Source organism: Mustela erminea, chromosome 12, assembly GCF_009829155.1.
Source record: "Mustela erminea isolate mMusErm1 chromosome 12, mMusErm1.Pri, whole genome shotgun sequence".
NCBI lineage: Eukaryota > Metazoa > Chordata > Mammalia > Carnivora > Mustelidae > Mustela > Mustela erminea.
Genome location: NC_045625.1, coordinates 86,582,153 through 86,603,580, shown reverse-complemented (window position 1 = coordinate 86,603,580; position 21,428 = coordinate 86,582,153). Strand labels below are relative to the sequence as shown.

Below are 21,428 nucleotides of genomic sequence, written 5' to 3'. Positions count from 1 at the left end.
CCAACTGCTCTGCATTTCCTTCATTCCTGTGACCCATGCCCAGAAGCTAGGATTGAAAAGAGTCTTGGTGACTGCTGTTGAAAAATGCTCTATGATGAGCTCCGAATGCTTTTTTGTTTTGGTGACACCTCCTTCTGTGTCTGTGGGGTGGAAGGGGAGCCCTCCGTGTCCGTGTACATTGGCAGCCTCTACTGGCCGTTGCACAGAGCAGCACTGACCTCTGTGTTTTTCGCTCGAGCCTGGATATGATTTTATTTGGGCTCACCTCTCCCTTCCTTGGTCCTAATCCTCTTTGTTACCCCTTTTTAAGGACTACTTTATCTTTTGAATATTGATTTATAGCTATTAAAGAGCTACTAGCCCAGTGTTCTTGTCAGTTAACTAATACCTTAGATGAATTTGTTAGAATCTTGGGAGAAGTTGAAAATGTAACCTTGCCCTGAGAAATAATTTCCATGTAAGAGGTAAGCTAGATTTCTTCTTTTAATAGATTTTAAAATACTTTCTTAGTTGCATACCTTTGGGCATTCACTTGTGATTGCCACATGACCTCGATCCCCTAAAAGAAAGCCTTGACTCAATGATAGATTTAATTAAAGAGATACTTATTAATTCTCTAGATTTAGCTGTACCAACTCTCTTAGAGGTTTCTAGAAAATAGGAATAAACTCTAATTGGTTTTATGAATATAGGTACCTTTGAGGGTTGGTGGAAGGTCTAGATTTTTTAAGTATACACAGTTTAAAATATCTGTAAATAAAATACCCAGTGGCAGTAAGCCCTGGGTTATTTTGGTTTAAGGGTTTGAGACTCATAATATATTTGTTTGGGCACCATTTGACCACAGTAGCTAATTTCCACCACAAAACAGATGCATTTGTTGACATTTCAATTTTATCAGTGGCTCTACTGGTCTCTTAGTTATCTGTGAGTCTCTTGGCATTATCAAACAAGAAACATAGCTGAATCTTTTTGTATAGTCCCATGAATGATGACTCTCATTCCTTTTGTTTCCACTGCTCCAGGATTAATATAGGACAGTACTGCTACTGCTCCTTGTTTCCATGTTCGTTGCCTTCTAATTCAACCCATATAGCATGAGCATATGTATTTCACCAAAACATTGCTTTTATCAAATCGCATTTTTATTTATTTTATTTTATTAAGTGGGCTCTGTGCCCAATGTGGGGCTCAAACTCACAACCCTGAGATTGAGTCACACGCTCTACCGACTGAGCCAGCCAGGTACCCCCCAATCACACTTTAAAAAAAAAAAAGAGAGATTTATTTTTTTCTTGAGTGGAGGAGCTGAGTGGTATAGAAGATAGAAAAAGAAAAGAACAGTGGGCTATTTTTGCCCTAGTTCTGGCTGTATGACCTTAAGCACAAAAATATACCTCCCTGGACCTCTGTTTCTCCATTCTGTAAAATCATTTGTTGTGAAAATTGGTTGAGATAATGAATGTGAAATTGCCATTACTTGTACTACTACAGGGTAAAAAGATCAAATTCCTAAATCTAGAATTTCTTTCCTAACAGCTCCATTTCTGTACTATGCCTGCCATATAATAGGTGTTCTCGGATAATTGAATCCTATCTTTTCCCAGCCTTATCTTGTACTTCTCTCTAATCTTCCAATTCAGGTAAGTAGTCTCTACTTTCTCCGCTGAAAATGTTGTTCACAGCCCAATCTCTCTGTCTCAACCTCGTTCATTTTTTCAAACTCTTTGTTCAGGAATGGTCAAGTCTCTCATATCTCATTCTGTCCCCTTTGCTTTCTTTTCAACGATGACAATCTTACTGTCTTTACCACTCACCACTCTACTTTGGTATGTATAATATCTTGATTATTAATAGAAGTGTCCTGTGTGTATGGCTTTTCTTCCCCAGTGTATTGTAGGCTCTTGGCATACAGGAATAATAGGTTTGATTTTGTAGTTACTCTTTAGGGATATTTTTTTTAAAGATATTTATTTATTTATTTATTTAAGAGCGAGCAAGCATGAGCAGGAGGGAGGAACGGAGAGAGAGGGAGAAGCAGACTCCCTGCTCAGCAGGGAGCCCTTCGCAACACAGGGGTTGATCCCAGGATCCTGGGATCATGACCGATGCTTAACCTGCTTGAGCTGCCCAGGAGCCCCTCTTTTTTTTTTTTTTTTTTTTAAGATTTTATTTATTTATTTGACAGAGAGAGATCACAAGTAGGCAGAAAGGCAGGCAGAGAGAGGAGGAAGCAGGCTCCCTGCTGAGCAGAGAGCCCGATGCGGGACTCGATCCCAGGACCCTGAGATCATGACCTGAGCTGAAGGCAGAGGCTTACTGAGCCACCCAGATGCCCCCAGGTGCGCCTCTTTAAGGACATTTTAATGTGACTTATAATATATCCAAGATGACCTGTTGATAAGTAATGGTTTATATTGTATTTGCCAGGAGATAAAAGTTTAGAACAAGGATTGGCAGGTTGTTAGACATGACATGCTATGCTTCTAATAGACCACTAATACTCTGATTTGTGGGGTTAAGTCTCCAGACTGTCAGGGCTTTGGGGTAGGATCTCCCTCTGGAAAAAACAACCTACAGGTTATTATCAGTTAAACAGTCTTTTCTTTTAATAAAGCATCTTTTAAAATATAGATACCTTCATTCGTAAGCAGGTCTTCATATTGTAATATAGTTTCCTTGTGAGTATAAAGGAAATTTAAAGAAAGGCATAGAAATTGTAGCATTGAGAAGAGACTGGTTTTTCCACTGAGATACCCTTTTGCGGTTTTGTTTGGGTTTTTGTTTGTTTGTTTTTTTAGCATTGGCATTTTTATATATTCAAATCAAACAATGTGGATAGGTAAGGTATTAGGAATTTCCACCAGTGTGTATCTTCAATATGTTTGATTGCTGTAGCAGTTTTTTATCTGGCCATATTGGTTAGCAGTTTGCATACATTCTAGTTCCCCAATATAAAGTGTACAGTTTGATAGTCAGGTTTAGTCCTACTCCACCGTCACAATCAAGGAACAGAACATTTTCATCATCCTCCCAAATTTGTTCCTCTCCTTTTTTTTTTTTTTAAAGATTTTATTTATTTATTTGACAGGCTGAGATGACAAGTAGGCAGAGAGACGGGCAGAGAGAGAGAGAGGGGGAAGCAGGCTCCTTTCTGAGCAGAGAGCCCGATGCAGGGCTAGATCCCAGGACCCTGGGATCATGACCTAAGCCAAAGGCAGAGGCTTTAACCCACTGAGCCACCCGCGCGCCCCATGTTTCTCTCCTTTTGTAGTTGATCTTCTTCTACTCCATCCCTGGGCCTCTGGTGACCGCAGATCTGCATTGTATCCATTATTGTCTTGTCTTTTCTAGATTTTGCTCTACGTGGAATCACACAATATATAGCCTGGCTTAGTTTAGGTCACACTTAAATTGAGATTGGACATGAATCATTTAGAGTGGAACCTTCTCGTTGCTGAGTGTTGTTCACTGCATGGCCCTCCACACTTTGTTGAGTCTCTTTGGATTGTTTCTAGATTTTGGCTTTGCTGGAGAAAGTAGTTAAGTGCATTTAGGGCAAGTGTTTGGGCTTATGTTTTATTACACTCAGGTAGGCGAATAGGAGATTGTGGAATCCTATGATAAGGGCATGTATAATTTTATGAGTAGTTGCCAGTCTGTTTTCCAAAGCAGCTGTGCCATTTTGCATCCCCGCTGGTAGGGTGGAAGGGTTCCAGCTGCTCCTTGTCCTTGCCAGTACCTGGGATTGACAGTGCTTTTAATTGTAGCTATCGTTCTGGTGACTATGTAGTGGTAACTCATTGTAGTCTTAATTTGTATGTCTCTAAAATGACTAATGATGGTGAGCTTCTTTTCATATGCTTATTGGCCATTTGCATATTGTTTTTGTTAATGTCCAAACCATTTACCTATTTTTTAAAATCACGTTGTGTTGTTTTTTTTCCTCCTCCTTATTTAGTTCCTTTTAGATATTTACATATTCTGGGCACAATTCTTTTATCAGAAATATGTTTTGTGAACTTTTTTCTCATGTCCGTGGGCTTGCACTTTGATTTTCTTAAGCTTCTCCTTTCAAAGAACAAAAGTCTCATTAAGATGAAGTTCATTTATCAGGGTTTTTTGCATTTTTTTTAATGGAAGATGAAAAATTTTTTCTAACATAATGTCACTTAAATTGTCTCATGTTATCTTCTAGGAGTTTGTAATCTTATTTTTAGGTCTATAATACATTTTGAGTTAATTTTTTATAGATGGTGTAAGATAAGTTTCATATCTTTCCACACAAGTATCCAGTTTTTCCAGCACCATTTGTTGAAAAGACTAATTTCTCCATTGAGTTACCTTGACATCTTTATTGAAATGGCCATATATGTATGGATGTATTTCTGTTCCATTTTTTAAGAAGATTTATTTATGTATTAGGGCGTGTACGTGAGCAAGTCGGGGGGTGGGTATGGCAGAGGGAGAGAATCCCAAATAGAGCCCTACGTGGGGCTTGATCTCATGACGTAATCTGAAGTCAAGGGTCAGACGCTTAGCCTCCCTCCCTCCAGTTTTTTTTACTACTATCTTTATGTGTACCCTACTGTCTTGATTGCTGTGGATTTAGAGTCTTAAAATTAGGTGATATATAATTTCTAACATTTCGTCTCGTGTTTCAGATTTGTTGTGATTATTTTAGATCCTTTGCATTTGGATATAAACTTTAGAATTAGCTTGTCTAAATCCACAAAGCCCTTCCTGGAATTTTGTTTGCAATTATGTTGACTCTATGGATCAATTTCACAGAAAATAGTATTTCATTATATTGGGTATGATGATCCATAAACATGATATATCTCTTTTTTAGGTCTTTAATTTCTCTTACTTATGATTTCTAGTCTTTCAGTTTTCTTCATATAGTTTTTGTTAAGTTTATCACCAAGTAGATCATATATCTGATACTATTGTAAATAATTTATGCTGTAAATTTCGGTAGTATTGAAATACAATATGGCTGGTATAGAAATATATTTGACTTTTTAGATACTGACCTTACAACCTCGTAATGTTACTAAATATACCTACTATTCCTAATAACTTAAAAAAAAAACCAAAACGCCTTGGGATTTTTTGCATAGATGATCATGTTGTCTGCAAACAAAGATCGTTTTACTTCTTTTCTGATTTGTCTGCTTTTTATTCATCTTTCTTGCCTTATTGCATTGATTATGACCTACAGTGTTGGATCAGAATGGTAAGGAAGGCTATCCATGTGCTCTTCCTGATCTTAGAAATACAACATTTCGTCTTTCACCATTAAGTTTACCATTGGCTCTAGGTTCTTTGTGGATACCCTTAATTAAATTGAGGATGTTCCTTTCTATTGCCTGTTTGCTGGGAGTTTTTATTTATGAGTGAATGTTAAATCCAGATGATCCTACGCTTTTTCTCTTTAAGTCTGTTAACCTGGTAAATTACCACGATTGATATTCTAATGGTAAAGCAACTTTGAATTCTGGAATAAGTCTGATTTTGTCATGATTCATGACATATATCTATATGTCACGAGGTTTGATTTGTCAGCATTTTTTAACAGATATTTTTGTGTCTTTTTTCCTGAGGAATATCGATAGTAGTTAAATTTCCTTGTTTTTGTCATTTAAAAAAAATCAGGATAATCTTAGCCTTGTAAAATGAGTTAGGGAATGTTTCCCTGTCTTTTATTTTTGGGAATAGTAAACACCAACTGCCTTATGATTTGGGAAATACTGAAATTCACTTTTGTAACTCTAACAACCTAATTCTTGTTACTGAAATAAGAAATGTTCAGTATAGGAAAAGGCCATGTTCTTCCTTTCAGATACTCTCCAAATGGTTACTTGCCACTAAAACCAAAATAAAGCAAAAACCAAAATAGCAGGTATGCTAATATAGGTGTTTGTAAAACTTAATGTGCAAATTAAAAATTTAATAACTTGGATGTGAGTTTAATATCAATAAACCATATATATGATATATGATATATCCATAGAGATGTTAATGCTTACGTTAATTTTTGTTCATAAAACATTCTGTGATATCCCTTGAACATTCTCTGTAGGTGGTGCTTTGTTTATACTTCTGCTTCTTACCAGACTTGTCAATGGTAATTGTTATGTTACCACGAATGTAAAAGAAACTTTGCTGTAGCAGAATATTATTCTGATTGTACTTCTTCCTAGCAAGAACCTGGTTCTCGAGAGTGTAGTAGTTCTTACGTCATGTGTTTTTAGATGAGAAGACTGGCAGATGCATTCCAGTTTCTTAGTCCTCACTAATGTTGCCTTTACTGAATGGCTCTTTACATGCCGGTGTTAAAACTATTCTGTCTTCACCCCAAGTGTGTCCTTTGAACTTTAGGGTCATGATGACAGATGCTTTTCCTGACAAACACAGTATCTGTTAAAATGGTTTCGGAGGATTGGGAAATTGGATCAAATGAATAAAAATGATGAACTGTAATATTTAATAAAGAAACACAAAACTCAATTTATGTTTTCGTACCATGAAAATAGTTATTCTCTTACCTACTTTCAAGAACATCAAAGTATAAACTTTGCTGTAAGATTTTAAAAACATTTGCTGCACGTGTCTTGTGATCCACTCAGACGGTAACTGCTCCCCAGCCCCCCACTCAGGAGAAGCTCTGTGGCCTGTAAATCACCTAGTGTATTCTTGATTTTGTAAATATTTTACATTTCATGGAATAATGGGATTTCAAAACTACCAGGAAAGTTTAAATTATATGAAAGAGAATTTCATAAGGTGCTTAAATAGATCCTTTCTTATTTTTTCTCTCATAGCAATCATGAACTTGAAATTTCTTTCCTGTGTAAATTTGCTAAATGCTTACCTTGCAGTAAATACCACCTACATAATGATATAAGATATAAGAATCAGTAGCTATAAACTAAATCATTAAGCGTATTGTTGATACTTGGCATGATTATATTTTAGGCAGTATCTCGCCCCATGAGTTGTATTTATATTTATTTACAGTGTGGAGTGACATAAAAAGCTGAGTTACAAATGACTCTTTTAAAGGCAGCAGTGGGACTGTTACTGTGTAACACATATTTTAAATGAATTTTAGTGAAAGCAAGGAAATAAGAAAAAAATAGTCTCAGGGATGGGTGTCAGAAATCACTGGGAAATGCCAGATTTTGTCGATTGCAGTGACCTGTCATTGTACAAGAGCAATCATTCTGTGGGGACATTAACTACATCAGAATGAGAATGCAGTAGAAATATTGGAAGGCATTTGTAGTTTAGCTCTCTGTTGCGCATACAGTAAAAATATGTTGCTCGTTAGGAAATGGGCTAGGTGATGCCCAAGTATCATCCTTTCTCACTATAGAAACAGAAGTTCGTGTATTTGGAAATGGCAACAAAATAGTGAGCAATGTCTCGGAGCTTTTTTGGATAGTGGACTAGCTGCTATCATATTGTAATGTAATTAGTGGTATACTGTTTGAAGACTTTTTTTTTTTTTTAGCCCCTAATAATCCTCTTAAACTTGGGAAGCTGAGAGGTTAGGCGCTAGCTCTGTGAAATCCTGCTTTAGTTAAGATGTACAGAGAACGAGATGAATAAGTAACATGAATAAATAACAGCTTTGGTTTATTAGTTTCAAGCTTCATGCTAAGAAAAGTAAAATTGGACGCTAATCATTGTAATGTTATGTTTTCAGAAGTTTTGCTTACCCTGCTTGGTGAGTGTGTGAGCTAGAGGAAGAATGGGTGGGTGACTGTAAGAGTGATAACTGTTTCATTGAACAAGGGCTTTTTTTCTAAGAGTATTAAATTTATGCTACGGCACTGTTAGATTCTTCTTTTTCATGGATGTGTCCACTGAGGTATGAGAATATTTGTGTTGATTTCAAACCCTTTAGTCTTTAAGTTGCTGAGATGTTGATCTCACGTGTCTCATTATGGGAAAATTTGGCATTTTAGTATAATACAATTTCACTTCAGTATCTGAGAGGTACCTTTGAGATTTGCTCAGCCCCTGCCTTCCATGGTCCAGTTTGTCAGAGATCCCATGACAAAGCTGGTTCGCACATTCATATCTGAGACGGGTGTAAGCCAGAATCATGACAGAAGGCAAGAGGGATGCCCCAAACCAAGGTCCTTAGATATATAATCATCTTTTAAAAATGAGAACTTCTTCTAATAAGGTCTTCTCCCTATTCTGTCATCACATAGTTGTCCAAAATCTTGATTATAAAAGCAACACGTGGGGCACCTGGGTGGCTCAGAGGGTTAAGCCTCTGCCTTCAGCTCAGGTCATGATCTCAGGGTCCTGGGATCGAGCCCCGCATCGGGCTCTCTGCTCAGCAGGGAGCCTGCTTCCTCTTCTCTCTCTGCCTGCCTCTCTGCCTACTTGTGATCTCTGTCTGTCAAATAAATAAATAAAATCTTTAAAAAAAAATAAAAATAAAAGCAACACGTATTTTATAGAGAGGAAAGGAACTAATACCCATATCTCACCACCCGTGGAGAACATAGATTTTACCTTCTTTAGGTAATAATACTTAAAATATAAAATTGTTTTAGGGTCATTAGTGGAAGACCCTCTCTTACAGATGCTTTTCTATCAAAATGTCCCTAATCTGAGTAGAATAGGTCAGAAGGTAGAAGGATGAGATGGTAGATAATTAAATGGGGCTGAAATGACTCTTTAGGAGAAGATTCAGAGGGAAAAGAATCCTTGTCATGTTACTGAAGCGTCGACTGAGAAGGGAGACACAAATGCGCGACCCTCGTGAGCCTGTCTGTGGACCCGTAAAGTTCTATAAATCGAGAGTGTCTTTAACCACGTCACATATCGTTTGCACTTACCACTTATAATTTGAAAAATATATTTTGGTTCTGGTGGCCTTTTGGTTAGCTTTTTGCACCCAAATGAAAAACAGTGTCTTCAGAAGAGAGGATGGTCCAGTAAGGTTGCCAGCTCTGTGGCTCTAAATTCTTTATTCTCCAAATTCAATCCGCGGGCTCTGGTCCTGGAACTTCCCAGGTGTGTTTTTCACTTTTCACAGAGGTGATTGGGTTAGAAATCATTCCTGGCTATCTGAGTGAGAACCCTTTGGTAACATGCCTTTTGATTCTACGATAAGTGGATGAAATGTGTTGCATAAATCATGTCACAGCAAACAATTGTCACCTGGCACTAGAGCCTGATGAAATTTAAAAATGTTGGCGTCTTGCCTGTAGTGTTCAGCTACAGTTCTATAGAAAGTCTGTCCGTACAGATTGAAGCAGTGCTTGGTAATGCAAGATTTATCTCTCAAGTGATAGGGCTTGTATGAGTTTATTACAGGGATCCCTGCCCTAAGCTCCCAAGACATACCCAGCGAGGCTTTGTTTTAATTTTTCATTGCTCTTCCTTTGGCGCATTTGTAAGAAAATGGAGGAGACCTTCAGCTTGCAAAACCCTTAGTCTTTATGTAGTTCACCCTCTCCTGCAGTGCAGGACTGCTTTCAAAAGTAGTCCTAGCCCAAATTTGGGCCTTAAGATACTGCTTGTATTTGTGGTGAATGATTCCCTGTCAGACCTCATCTTCTCTTTAACCTGTTCCGGAAAGTTCTACATGCACCCTTGCTTATAGTCAGTTTACTGATACCCAGCCTTTGCTTCCAGAACGCTGAAGGTCTACTCAGCACGTGCACCAAAGAGGCAATGAACCTATGTGCTTTGACTCTGGAAGAAATATAGCTACAGGGCTTTTCCTTCACACTGGGCCATACTTTCTTTCTAAAAATGTTTGATTTTGGCATTCCCAGTCCTGAAAACTTGTGTCACTGATAGGACAGCTGTAAGTTTTTGATGTCTTTGGACTTCAAACAGATGCATACACCGTTAAAAACAACAACCCTGTCCTTCCTACCTCCCATCCCTGTTAGGTTCCCTCTCCATAGGCAACGATTTTCCTACTTTTGATCTGATCTGATTCTTGGTGTGTGTCTTGTAACCATGTGGATTTATTGTGTGTGCACACAAACACTGGGTGGGCGTGCATTTTAATTGTGTGTTACTGGTGTTATCCTCTAGACATCATTTAGTTTGTCTCCAGCACTGATTTAAAGATCTGCTGTGTCATTGGGTATACCTCTTGATTCCTTCTTACCGCTGCCTAGGATGCTGTAGGAAGTATTTGCTTATTTTATTTATCTTACGTGTTGGACATTTAGATTACAGTGCCTTTTCATGACGGACTCTATCTTTTTGGGCTGTCTCTTGGACTCCACACAACTTAAATTCCAGCTACATTAATTCTTGTCTGAAGACAGTGTACTCTTTATAATTCCATGGTTTTGTGCGTATTTCCAGTCTTTCAACGACTACTTCCTTACCCTGCGAGACTTGACTCCTATCTTTTTTCCTTGGTGAAGACTGCAGCAGTGCCTGCTTCCTAGAGCTAGTTAGTCCCTCTGTGCTCTGCTCTTACGGCACTTCCTTTCATCTTGGTAATCGAGAAGCTGGTATTTCTGCCTAAAAGTCGATTTTCCCTCTGGGTTTTTTGAAGGCGGGGACCACATCTTAGATATCTTTGTGCCCTTTGCTTTCGTGTGGTGAATCGCATACTTTTGGCACGCAGTGACACACTAATTGAGTAAATGAAATGTGCGTAGGTTCTCCCACGTGAAATACTGCCAGTACGAGCACAGATGATTCTCATATGTAAGCATAGGTTGGAACATACACACCGAGGTAGTATTAGAGTAGTGTTCAGGAGGCTGAATCTCAAAACGAGTTGAGGTTTGGGACAATAAGGACCACAACATGTTAGGTTCAGGCCGTAACATGTTCAGAAGTAAAATCAAGAGAAAGCATAAACTGCTGCTCGGGGCAGATGGCATAATACTGGATGTTGGAACAAAGGCAGATCTGTGGAGCTCCTGGTTTGGTTTCAACTTCTCTATGGAAGAAAATGATATTCAAATTCGGTAAAGGAGACTCGTGGTGGTAGCAAGGGGGTTCAAGTCCAAGGAAGGCGGGGCCGTGGGGAGGGGCCGTGGGGAGAAAGCGCTGGGAGGCTTGGTTTGCTCGTCTCGCAACAGTTAGGATCAGGATCAGTCGTGCCGAAGGACTAGCACGCACATACTGTTTTTATTTCCAGAAAAGAGGGGTCACGGCAGATTTCTGCAACACTAAGATTATGGGTTTCTTATCTATCCTGGGACAGTTCTTTAACTCACTATTAGACACTTTGTGAACACTGTCGTAGAAAAGAAGTAATCCTCTGGAGACCACATGGGTTCACTTGGAATGTTGTCACATAACGATTGTGTCACTTTTTTACTGTCTGGGTGGAGTAAGTTGGTTTTGCAAGGGTTTGGCCAGTGTGTCACAGATGGTGTTTGGGAGATAGATGGTCAAATTAGGGGCTGTTTTATGAGGACTGGCAGATTCATAGACGGTTGAAAAAATTTGATGGGAGGATTGATGTCAGCTAGGAGAGAGGTGTTTCTAGTGATGCGATCCGGCTCTCTCTTTCACTTTGTCCTCACAATCATTTTTATCACCAGTTTCGATGAAACGGGCCCATCACATTTGCATATCACATAAAGCTGAGCACCATAGCTAACAGTTTGGGTGAGGGAATCAGGACTAAAAAGCTTAGCCATCTGAAATGACTGGCTGAAACTCAAATGGTCTATAGCAGCGGTTAACGTAAAAGATCTGGATGTAGGTTTGTCAAATTAGCACGCTTGTTGAGAATCAAGTAGACGTGTTTTGAGAGCATTTCATATGAAGAAGACCTGGGAATTTGTGCTCTGTTACTGCCATGTCCCAGGTATAAACTGTTGTCTTAGTACGAGTGCAGTGTGTGGAGTGGAGGAGGTTCGGTCTCCGCTGGTGAGAAAATACCATTATATTCATTACAGCTTCCAGGTTCCAGGATATATCTGGGTACTCTTGTCATAAAAGGAATATTTCAGTGAATCAGCATGGTTTCCTTATTAAAACGTGTGTGTGTGTGTGTGTGTGTGTGTGTGTGTGTGGAGTGAGGAATCAGCAGAATAATAGGTATTTTCAAGTATTTAAGGACTGAAAAAGGACTTTGCCTCGTTGCCTATTTGTTTAGCTTTTAAAAGAAAGGAATTAGGTACCCGGTGTGGGGCTGGAAATTGGGCCAGGCATCGGTGACACAGTAGTGACTAAGAACAAAAAGTGGCCTCATCTTGACCTTTTGTGTCACTGACAGTTCGGGGGGCGGGGGGGAAGGTCGGACATGAAACACCCAGTGACATGAGTGAATGTAAATTACAGCCACGGGTGGCGACAGCGGCGACAGTTGGTTTGGTCGGTGCGCTCGCTGCTGTCCGCAGGAAGTGAGGCCATGAGGTTGGCGAGAGGAGCACCGGGATCCCGGAGGAAGGAGCCTGTCCAGGGTGCACCCACACCTGAAAAGGGAGCACAGTGCAGGACACTCGGCCTCTGGAGATTTTGGCAGGAAGTTTATTCTGTGTCTAGGAACAGGGAAAAAGCATCCGTTGGTCTTATCTGGAAGATTGATTTAAATTTGGAATGGCGTCTGTGGGGAGTGGGTGGGCTTGCGGCCGGAGAGGATGTCCTAAACCACCTGAGGAAGGACCGCAGGCCACGGACGTGGAGTCGCGCTGTAGGAGTCCGGACCATCCAAAAGAGGAATTCAGCAGTGGGCGGCGGGGAGAGAGCCCTCTGCTTGCGGATGGAAGATGTGGGTATGGAGCCCGTTTTTGCCACTTACAGCTTTGGTGGCTTTCTATCCCTCAAGTAACTGCACAACTTTTTGCTCACAGATTTGACTGGATTAGATGATTCTTGTAAATGACTTACCAACTGTAAGGTGTTGCATAAAATGGAAGAACTGAGAAAAAAAAAATCATCAGTAATTGGTCTTATTGGACGGGGCGATCTAGTAATAGAATGGAGTTCCTGAAATGGTTCCTAGTCTAATTACTTGGAAGTGTTTCAGATCTTTATCATCGTTGGGGCGCCTGGGCGGCTCAGTCACTTAGGTGTCCAACTCTTGATTTCCACTCAGGTCATGATATCAGGGTCGTGAGATGGAGCCCTGGGTCAGGTTCTGTTCTCAGTAGGGAGTCTGGCCCTCTGCACCCCCCTTCCCCACCACTCATTATCATACTCTCTCTCTCAAATAAATCTTTAAACAAATATTTTTATCATTGTACCTTCAGATCCCTATTCTCTTGCCCATTGTCTTAAAACAGTCCTTGACCTGTTAAGTCCGAAAATTTATGATGACTTCATACTTTTTGACTTTCTAGTAGCAGTCAAGTTGCTCAGTTTGATTTGAAGTCGCGTGTGACCTCAAAAGCAAGAAGTGGCTTTAACGAGTCTTGTAGCAGAATCCTAAAGCAAAAAATTAGAAAGTATAAAGAATTTCTAAAGCTATCTTTGGTAAGGTAGTACTTGTGTCTATTAAATTATATTCAGGTACACAGAGATATAGATACATTTCTGTGCTAGAGTGTTGCCTGTGTATAGGGGTGTGTGTGTGTGTGTCCATGCAGATACACAGAAGATCTTGTGAGCAGAAACATGCCATTAGTTTTTGAAGTGCTTCAATTTTAAACCCACAGTAACACAAATCAGGGTAAAATATAGCTCTCTTTTTGGAGACAGCTAGGAGGGAATAGTATTACTGATAACTCATTGAAGGGCGTATGCATTGGTAACATGTTACGTATGCACACATTTATGCACTGAAGTCCATTTGACAAATATTCAATGAGTACCTAAGATGTTTATTTGCCTTGCTCTAACCTGCATTTTTATTAAGCTTATTTACATATGTTACCACTAATCTCAAAAATTTGTGTCTTAGTAAAATATGACATGCCCTTTTGCAGGAAACTAAGGCAAAAGGCCAGGATGTGACTATCACTTAAAATTTTAAACTTACACAATCTTCTGGCATAATCCCCAAGACAGCTTCAACCTTAGCGTTCTGCACATTTAATCAAGTGCTAAATGTTGTTGTCCTTGAGTATTTTGTTCCTTTGATGGTTATAAGAACCACTCTGTTCTGCATATATTACCAATGGTGTATGACTCCTGCTGTTTCTTACTATTTGAGAAGTTTATATGCAGAGGGGAATGCTGCTGTCCATTCTTGTTCTCTAACACCTTTTCTTTAGGGAACGAGGAATAATAATTGCTGAAAACCAATGGCATCTTAGGGGTGTTATGCTTTGGAAGTTGCTTCTGGATCCATAGCTCAGTCGAAGACACGTCTGAGTGGGAAGTCAGATCTTCCCGCAGACTTCCCTTTATACTTATAATGACAGTAATGGATGGACCAGACGCTATGCTGAGGATTTTACCCGTACTGTTACTTCATCTTTCCACCAACCCTGTGAAGTGTGGGTGTTGTTATTCAAGTGTTACAGACGAAGCTGCTGGGCTTTTGTGAGGCTCATTCACGGGCCGGGTTCCATCCCCAGTCACTTCTGATTCTGAGACTGCTACGCTGTTTTGAAACAGCTGATTTGCTACAAAAGAAGTTGATTGAAATCATTTTAGACTAATCTTCTTGAGCCACGCTTCTTGCCTTTGCCCTGGTACTATATTAAAAGGAGATAACCCACAGATAGCAGTTACAAAGGTAGAAATAAGAAAGTGATAGTCATCCCTGAGTCATAGATTTCTTGTTGTGGCTTTTGTCAGAAGTTTTTAAATAGCTAATGCATCCACGGATTAAAAAAAAATAACTCAGATAGCCTGGGAGTATATACAGTGCAAATTATGTACCCCCATTCCGGCCTCCTGTTCTCCCACAGAGAGGCCACCACTGTGTCTCCTTTCTAGTTTTTCTTCCAGAGGTAGAGTTAGCATGAATTGATTTTTGGGGGGAAAAACCAACAAACAAACGTTTGAGCATCATGTCTAAAGAAACAAATATATGGGGCGCCTGGGTGGCTCAGTGGGTTAAGCCGCTGCCTTCGGCTCAGGTCATGATCTCAGGGTCCTGGGATCGAGGCCCGCATCGGGCTCTCTGCTCAGCAGGGAGCCTGCTTCCCTCTCTCTCTCTCTGCCTGCCTCTCCATCTACTTGTGATTTCTCTCTGTCAAATAAATAAATAAAATCTTAAAAAAAAAAAATTACTATTTAAAAAAAAAAAAAAAAAAGAAAGAAACAAATATGTGGAAGCTTCCAGGACTGGCCCCAAGTGGGGCTGAGCTGGAGAACGCGGAGCTGGTCGTGGATGAGGCTCTCTGTAATGACCGTCACGTGAGCCCTCTCCCCACAGGAGTCACACAGCCCTCGGGCGGGTTGGCCCCATTTTATAGATAAAGAAATCGGTTATTTCCATCCCAGGAAGAGTTGCCTGGAGAGTAGTGCTCAGGTGCAGGGCTGTGCCTCTCATCCTGCCATTCTGCTGCAGTGCAAGTGACCTCCGGATTGGAGAGTCTTACGGACAGTTGTACAACTGCAGTGGTCTAAAATTGACTAGAGTTTCTACAGGTAAGCCAGGTAATAAACTTAAGAAAGCCAAAGGGAATAGCAGATTTTTTTTAACGTTTGAAATGCATTTTTAAATTCTAGAACAGATTCAGATTTACAGAAGGCTTGCGAGGATAGTGCGGAGAGTTCCCTTCTGCCTCACACCCAGGTCCCCAGATTATCAACAGGTGGCACCAGGATGAGGTTACTCTCAGTTCCCCCTTTCCAGACTGTACTGTTTGGAAGGAAGCCACTATGCACAGCCCACGTGTAAGGAGTGGGGAGTCATGTTCCACGCCCTTGAGGGTAGAGTATCTTCATAAATTATTTGCGATACTTCTGCATGTGATTTCGTCTCTACTCGCCTGTTCATTTCTTCAGTCATTTATTTATGTGAGTATGGATTTGTGGATATTTATTTTATACTTTAGGCCATAACGCAGTACCATTGTATTTTATTGTTCTCATTGTTTGAGAACCAGCTTTGGTCATTGGGAGCCTTTAATTGATGCCCGTATCCCTTTGACATATCCTCCTTGTTGTGGGGTTTCTTTTGTTTTCGTTCTGAACACTTCTTGGTACCTGGTACTATAGTGTGCGTCAGACTCACCCCAGGATTTTCTGCTCTACTCTTAAAAACATTTCTCTAAAAAACCCTGGTTCCTTTTATTGGAAAATAGTATTAGGAATCAAGATCTGGTGCCAGTTTTGGTAGCTCTTTTAAAACCAAATATTTAGTAGCAAAGAACGTTTTAGTTACTGTTTCAGGGAGTGCTGAGTTCTGTTATTTCAAGAAGTCATATGTTAAGATTCCTGGAATATAAAATCTACCTGAGTTGAATAGAATGGTTGCAAGAATTTTAAAGTAAAATTCTAGGAAGTAATTATTTTATTACTCTTTCTTGTTACTTTACAAAAGCCACCTGTCCTTGATGGTGCTTTATCCCTGACCAGAACCTGAGGCAAAACTTCAAAACATGGTAATTTGAAGCAGGTTAGGATTAGGTCGAGGGTAGTGGAAAGACTTTAGACTCCATTAGGAAAATTAACAAGCCTGGAGTCTATGGAAAGACATGTAATTCATATTTATGTAAAGAATAATACTTTTTTTTGCATCACTAAGTGTTTAAATTTGTGTATCCAACAGAGGATTGGGAGAGAATATTAAGGGAAGACAAAAAAAAAGTAAAGAGCAAAAAATGACTATTGAATATAATGAAAATATCTGGACAGTGGCACTTAACTGATTTATGTCATTTCAGAGGAATACTCCTTATTAGAGATCTGGCCTTTCTAACTCTAGAATTGAGATTTTCTTAATCTGAGATACTTGCCCGTAGATCAGACAACTGTTTTGGGGGGGGGGTGTTGAAAGGGATTTGTATGTGTATATTTGCCATCTTAGTAGTACTGATAAACATTTCTTGAATGCTTATATCTTCGTTTCATGTTTTGCTCTGTCTTGCTCTGCAAGCATTTCCTTTTACTCATCAGCATCTACCATTTCAATAAGAAAGTTGAATTGTTACAGCTCATCAAGCAACCAGATCAGAAGGATCAGAGGATCTGATAGGTGTATGCATAAAATATATGTTGATTGAAATAAACAAAATCCTTTTCTAAGAATTAACCATATGTTTTTTCCTGGGGTAGAGTTATCCCTATTTGTCCTCATTGACTATATTTTAATTTTCTCTTACTCTCACTTTATGTAAAGAATAGTCTTCTGGGGCGCCCGGGTGGCTCAGTGGGTTAAAGCCTCTGCCTTCGGGCTCAGGTCATGATCCCAGGGTCCTGGGATTGAGCCCTGCATCGGATTCTCTGCTCAGCGGGGAGCCTGCTTCTTCCTCTCTCTCTGCCTGCCTCTCTGCCTACTTGTGATCTCTGTCTGTCAAATAAATAAATAAAATCTTTAAAGAAAAAAAGAATAGTCTTCTAACTCCGCGTAAATAGAAAGGCATTGATGTAAATGGCGAGCGTGCAGTTGCAATTAGTAAGAAGCACAGCACTAATGAGGAAGAGAACCAGGCAGGTGAACAGTGGAGCAAAGGTGGAGGAAGCAGCCTCTGGTGAATAAGCAGGAAGACTGAGTGAGTCGGAGATGCCCAGGGAGCCTCGGAACGCAGGTAGCTGGAAAGCCCTGAGAGCCATGGAGAGAGTGTAGAGACGGCGCAGTCATGAAAGGAAGGTTCTGGGGAAGGGTTGCTGATGTGTCCCGAGGCTGGCAGAGATCGCCAGGGAGCACGTGAGAAGCCAAGTACCAAGAGAGCCTGCGCCCAAAGAGCCTGGAAGCGCTAACCTAGGACGTCCTGGAGGGAAACGGGAAGTGGATTAAGTGTACGCCTGTGGGCTAGGCGTCCTCGGTCATTGAAGTTTCAGATCCGCTCTTTCCTGTATCATGTCATTTAATTCTTACATCAACTCTCGAAGGCAGCGTAGTAGTAGTAGAGTATTACAGAAGAAGGAAATGAGGCACAGAGGGGGTTGAGAATACGCAGCAAACCACATAGCAACTAACGAGGTAAACTCAGAACAGGGTTTAAAAATTGCAATTTTTATTTCATTTTAAGATTTTATTTTGTTATTTGAGAAAGAGCGAGCATGAGCAGAGGGAGGGGCAGAGGGAGCCTGAGAAGCGGGATCCTCGCTGAGCAGGGAGCCCAGTGTGGGGATGCGGGGCTCGATCCCCAGGACGCTGCGATCATGACCTGAGTCAAAGCTTAACTGACTGAGCCACCCAGGTACCCCCCAAATTAGAATTTTTAATTTAATTTCAAAGCAGTTTGGGGGATGGGGGTCAACATAGACTAAAACCAGTTCAGTGTAGCATAGGTGCAGAGTTCTTAGGGTCTGGGGTAACCAACCATACTTTTTTGGATTTTCTGGGTCCAGTTGGTTAAGAGAAAGGAGTGAAATGTTGACTGTTAGCTTTAGATAGTTTAGAGCTGCTAAAGAATGAGTGTTATGGTGGGCTGCTGTACGTGGAGAGCCTTAGAATGGACTTAAAAGTCACGGACCCAGCTGATTGAGCAAATCAGCTTGGGGGTGGGCTGAAAGGTGGATGCTTTCTTTTAATTATCATTTCATATTCCCTTTGAACTCGTCAGGACTCCTCTTGGCTAGAGGATGATTTCTGACTCTTCTTTCTTGGGGAGAATAGATTTTAGGGAGGCTATTCTTAGATTCTGGAAAACTGGTTGTTAGTACATTAGTGCATTTGTGAATGGGAAGGGAAAGTAACAAAAACCGCTGTGAATTGTAAGGATGTAATATTTTAAAAATGGTGTGTTTATGTTTACAGAATAAATCTCAAGAGCAAATTAATTATATGTCTGTAGTTCTTGAAGTTAAGTAGGCTAAGTGGGGAAAAAGCATGATTTAATCTTGCTTTATTGCTGGCCAAATCTCTAGGCTGGCCATTTTTTTCCTTTTAATAAAAATGCTTGTGGTTCCTTGTCTTCCCATTAGCTCATAGTTGAGAGCTCTGTTAAGTTGTCTGTGAGACAGCGTGCATTCGGCTTGCCTGATTAAAATTGTTCATGAGAGATCAAGCAGACAAGGGACTTTTAGCATAATTAAAAAAGCACTGCTGGCCTTTAAAGATGAGATTTCAGAGATTTTCAGAGAATTTATATCCACCTGTAGGGAAGTGTGTTTATGTAATTAGATCCCGGTTTTCTCATGAACCCTTCTTGATTCACACATGGTGTCCTTTCCTTTTATAGAATATCATCTTCTCCTGCAGGAGACAAGAAATGTTGAGAGGAGCCAGAACTTGAATGAACTGAAACATGTCCCTTGAAAGATGACAGTGTGATAAGTGACATAATCAGTTACTTCCTTATGTTAAGCTGTTTATTTATGAAAGGAAAGGCAGGAGCAAAGTTGAAGATAGTAAAAAATCAAAACTAACCATGTATCCTGTGTTCTCAAACTAATCCAAAAAAAAATTACACCCACTTTTGGGATATAATCTCATATATATGTGAATGGACATCTTAGTCCAAAGTCGTTTTTTCCAAAATTTTTTTGTCTTTTCACATTGCAGTCCCATACTTTCCAGTGCTGGGCTCTGAACTCGTTTAGTTCTTACTCTCATTTTACTATCATGTTTCAGAGATAAAAAACAAAACGATGATTGCACTTAATGTGGTTTAAAATGGCTGCTTCTTCTGTCCTTTTCAAGCAAAGTATGCCGCTTTGGACTGTTTAGTACTTTCTAGAGTGCTTCAGTTTTTTGTTTTTTTCTTTTAAATGTGTTTCTAAAATACATTTCCCCTTCCCCCTCTAAAATATATTTTGGTTCTTTGGGAAGGAACCCTTTCTAGCATAAACCAAAATGTTACTGCTATAATGAGGCAGCATCTTAGAAGAAAATTACCAAGGTGTGAACTTTTTTTTTTTTTTTAATCTACATGTACAAGGCATTAATTTCACAGACTAAGGGCTTCTGAACATGTGAGCATTTTTAGGGAAAGCATTTTTCTCAACGAATAAGTAATGCTTTGTTTTCACCCAGAAGATTGCTTTAGAACATTTCTCATGTAATTAAAATAATTTTTCCATTAGCAGAGTAGTTCTCAAACCTTCTTGACTTTTTTTTTTTTTTTAGTTCCATCTTATTTTGCATTTTCTAAAAAAAAGAATTCATTCTAGCCTGATTTTAAAATTAAACAGCGATGTGCAGAAGGAACCCAGATTATTTTCATGTCAGCTCTGGGCAAGAGAATAAGATGATAAAAGGACCCTGCCAAACTAGAAGGTGCCATAAATTATCCCGGTTACATATGAAGACTAATTTTTAGGAACTTAATGAAACATACATTGGCCAGGCGTAAAAATGCTTTAATTTAATATCATAAAGAATCGAGGAAGAAAGGAGCCTGAAATTTTAAATGGTAGTTTTTTTTTTTTTTTTTTTATGTCTTGTGTTATCTGCAAGAGGGAGCGCACTAAACAAGGTTACATCTTGAAATGGTAAAATCTGTGAATAGTTTTGTTTGTGGGAGGAGGTCACAAAAAGGTTATTTCTCTGGCTTTCTTCTTCTTGACAAGTAATCAGAGTAGTTCACAGATTTCCTGGTTTCCAACCATTTTATAGTCTTAAGAATTAATTTTTGCATCAAATTATATATTACCTTTACTTTTGATTAAATAGACTATTTTAGCAGGACCCTACAATCAAGTAAGCTAGCTAACAGTTGCTTTAATTAAGACATAATTTAGGTTGAAATCATATAGAATTAGCAAGGGGCAGTATATATGATAGCTGTAGGAAGGAATATGTCTCTGTTATAGGCATTAGTATTTCTTTTATAGACCAGAAAATAGGAAAACTCTTAAGTTTTCTTTATTCTTGTTTAATTTCAGACACCGGTTTTTATATGCATTTAATTGCTTATTCATCTACCTGTCCATCATCTGTCCATTTATTCAGTAAACATGTGTTGAACCTTTCCTGTTGGGCTTGGGTACCGGTGATACAGAGATGAATAACTCTGAGGGGATGATTTTTTTTTTTTTTTGCATGAAACAAATCACAAATAATTATCCATATGAGTAGAGTGATGTGCGTGTAAAGGAAGATCTGTGTAATTACTGCTGGGATGTCAGAGAAAACTCCAGCAGGGGAAACAGTATTTAAACGGAGTCTGGAGGGATGAACATTCCTTCACCAGGCCGGAAATCAGAGGAAGGGCACACAGGAAAGTAAGAAGAGCAAGTACAAATGCACTGAAATTTTCGAAGGCGTGTGAATATTTTGGTATATCTGGAATATATGGGAGAAATACTCAGAGAGGATGCTGGGCAAGTAGGCAGGTGTGTCTCCCATCACTGTCCTGATGAGTTCAGACTTGGAAGGCGCTGAAGGAAATGAAGCTGGGGAACATGAGAAAGTTTGTATTTTGGAAAAATAAATTGGGAAGGACTTTGGAAAACATTTAGAG

General features: G+C 39.6%; 1 protein-coding gene and 1 long non-coding RNA gene across 10 annotated transcripts in view; one reads left to right on the top strand and one right to left on the bottom strand.

Annotated features, from left to right (window-relative positions):
- RFX3 (regulatory factor X3) overlaps positions 1–21,428 on the top strand; it is a 285,682-nt gene that overhangs the window by 57,211 nt on the left and 207,043 nt on the right. The window lies entirely within an intron of this gene.
- Positions 13,994–21,428, bottom strand: part of LOC116571012 — a 35,245-nt gene continuing 27,810 nt past the window's right edge. Inside the window, exons 2-3 of the long non-coding RNA XR_004277651.1 lie at positions 14,373–14,528; positions 13,994–14,253 (exon numbers count right to left, since the gene is read on the bottom strand). This is a non-coding gene — a long non-coding RNA (uncharacterized LOC116571012). The remainder of the gene's footprint in view (positions 14,254–14,372; positions 14,529–21,428) is intronic.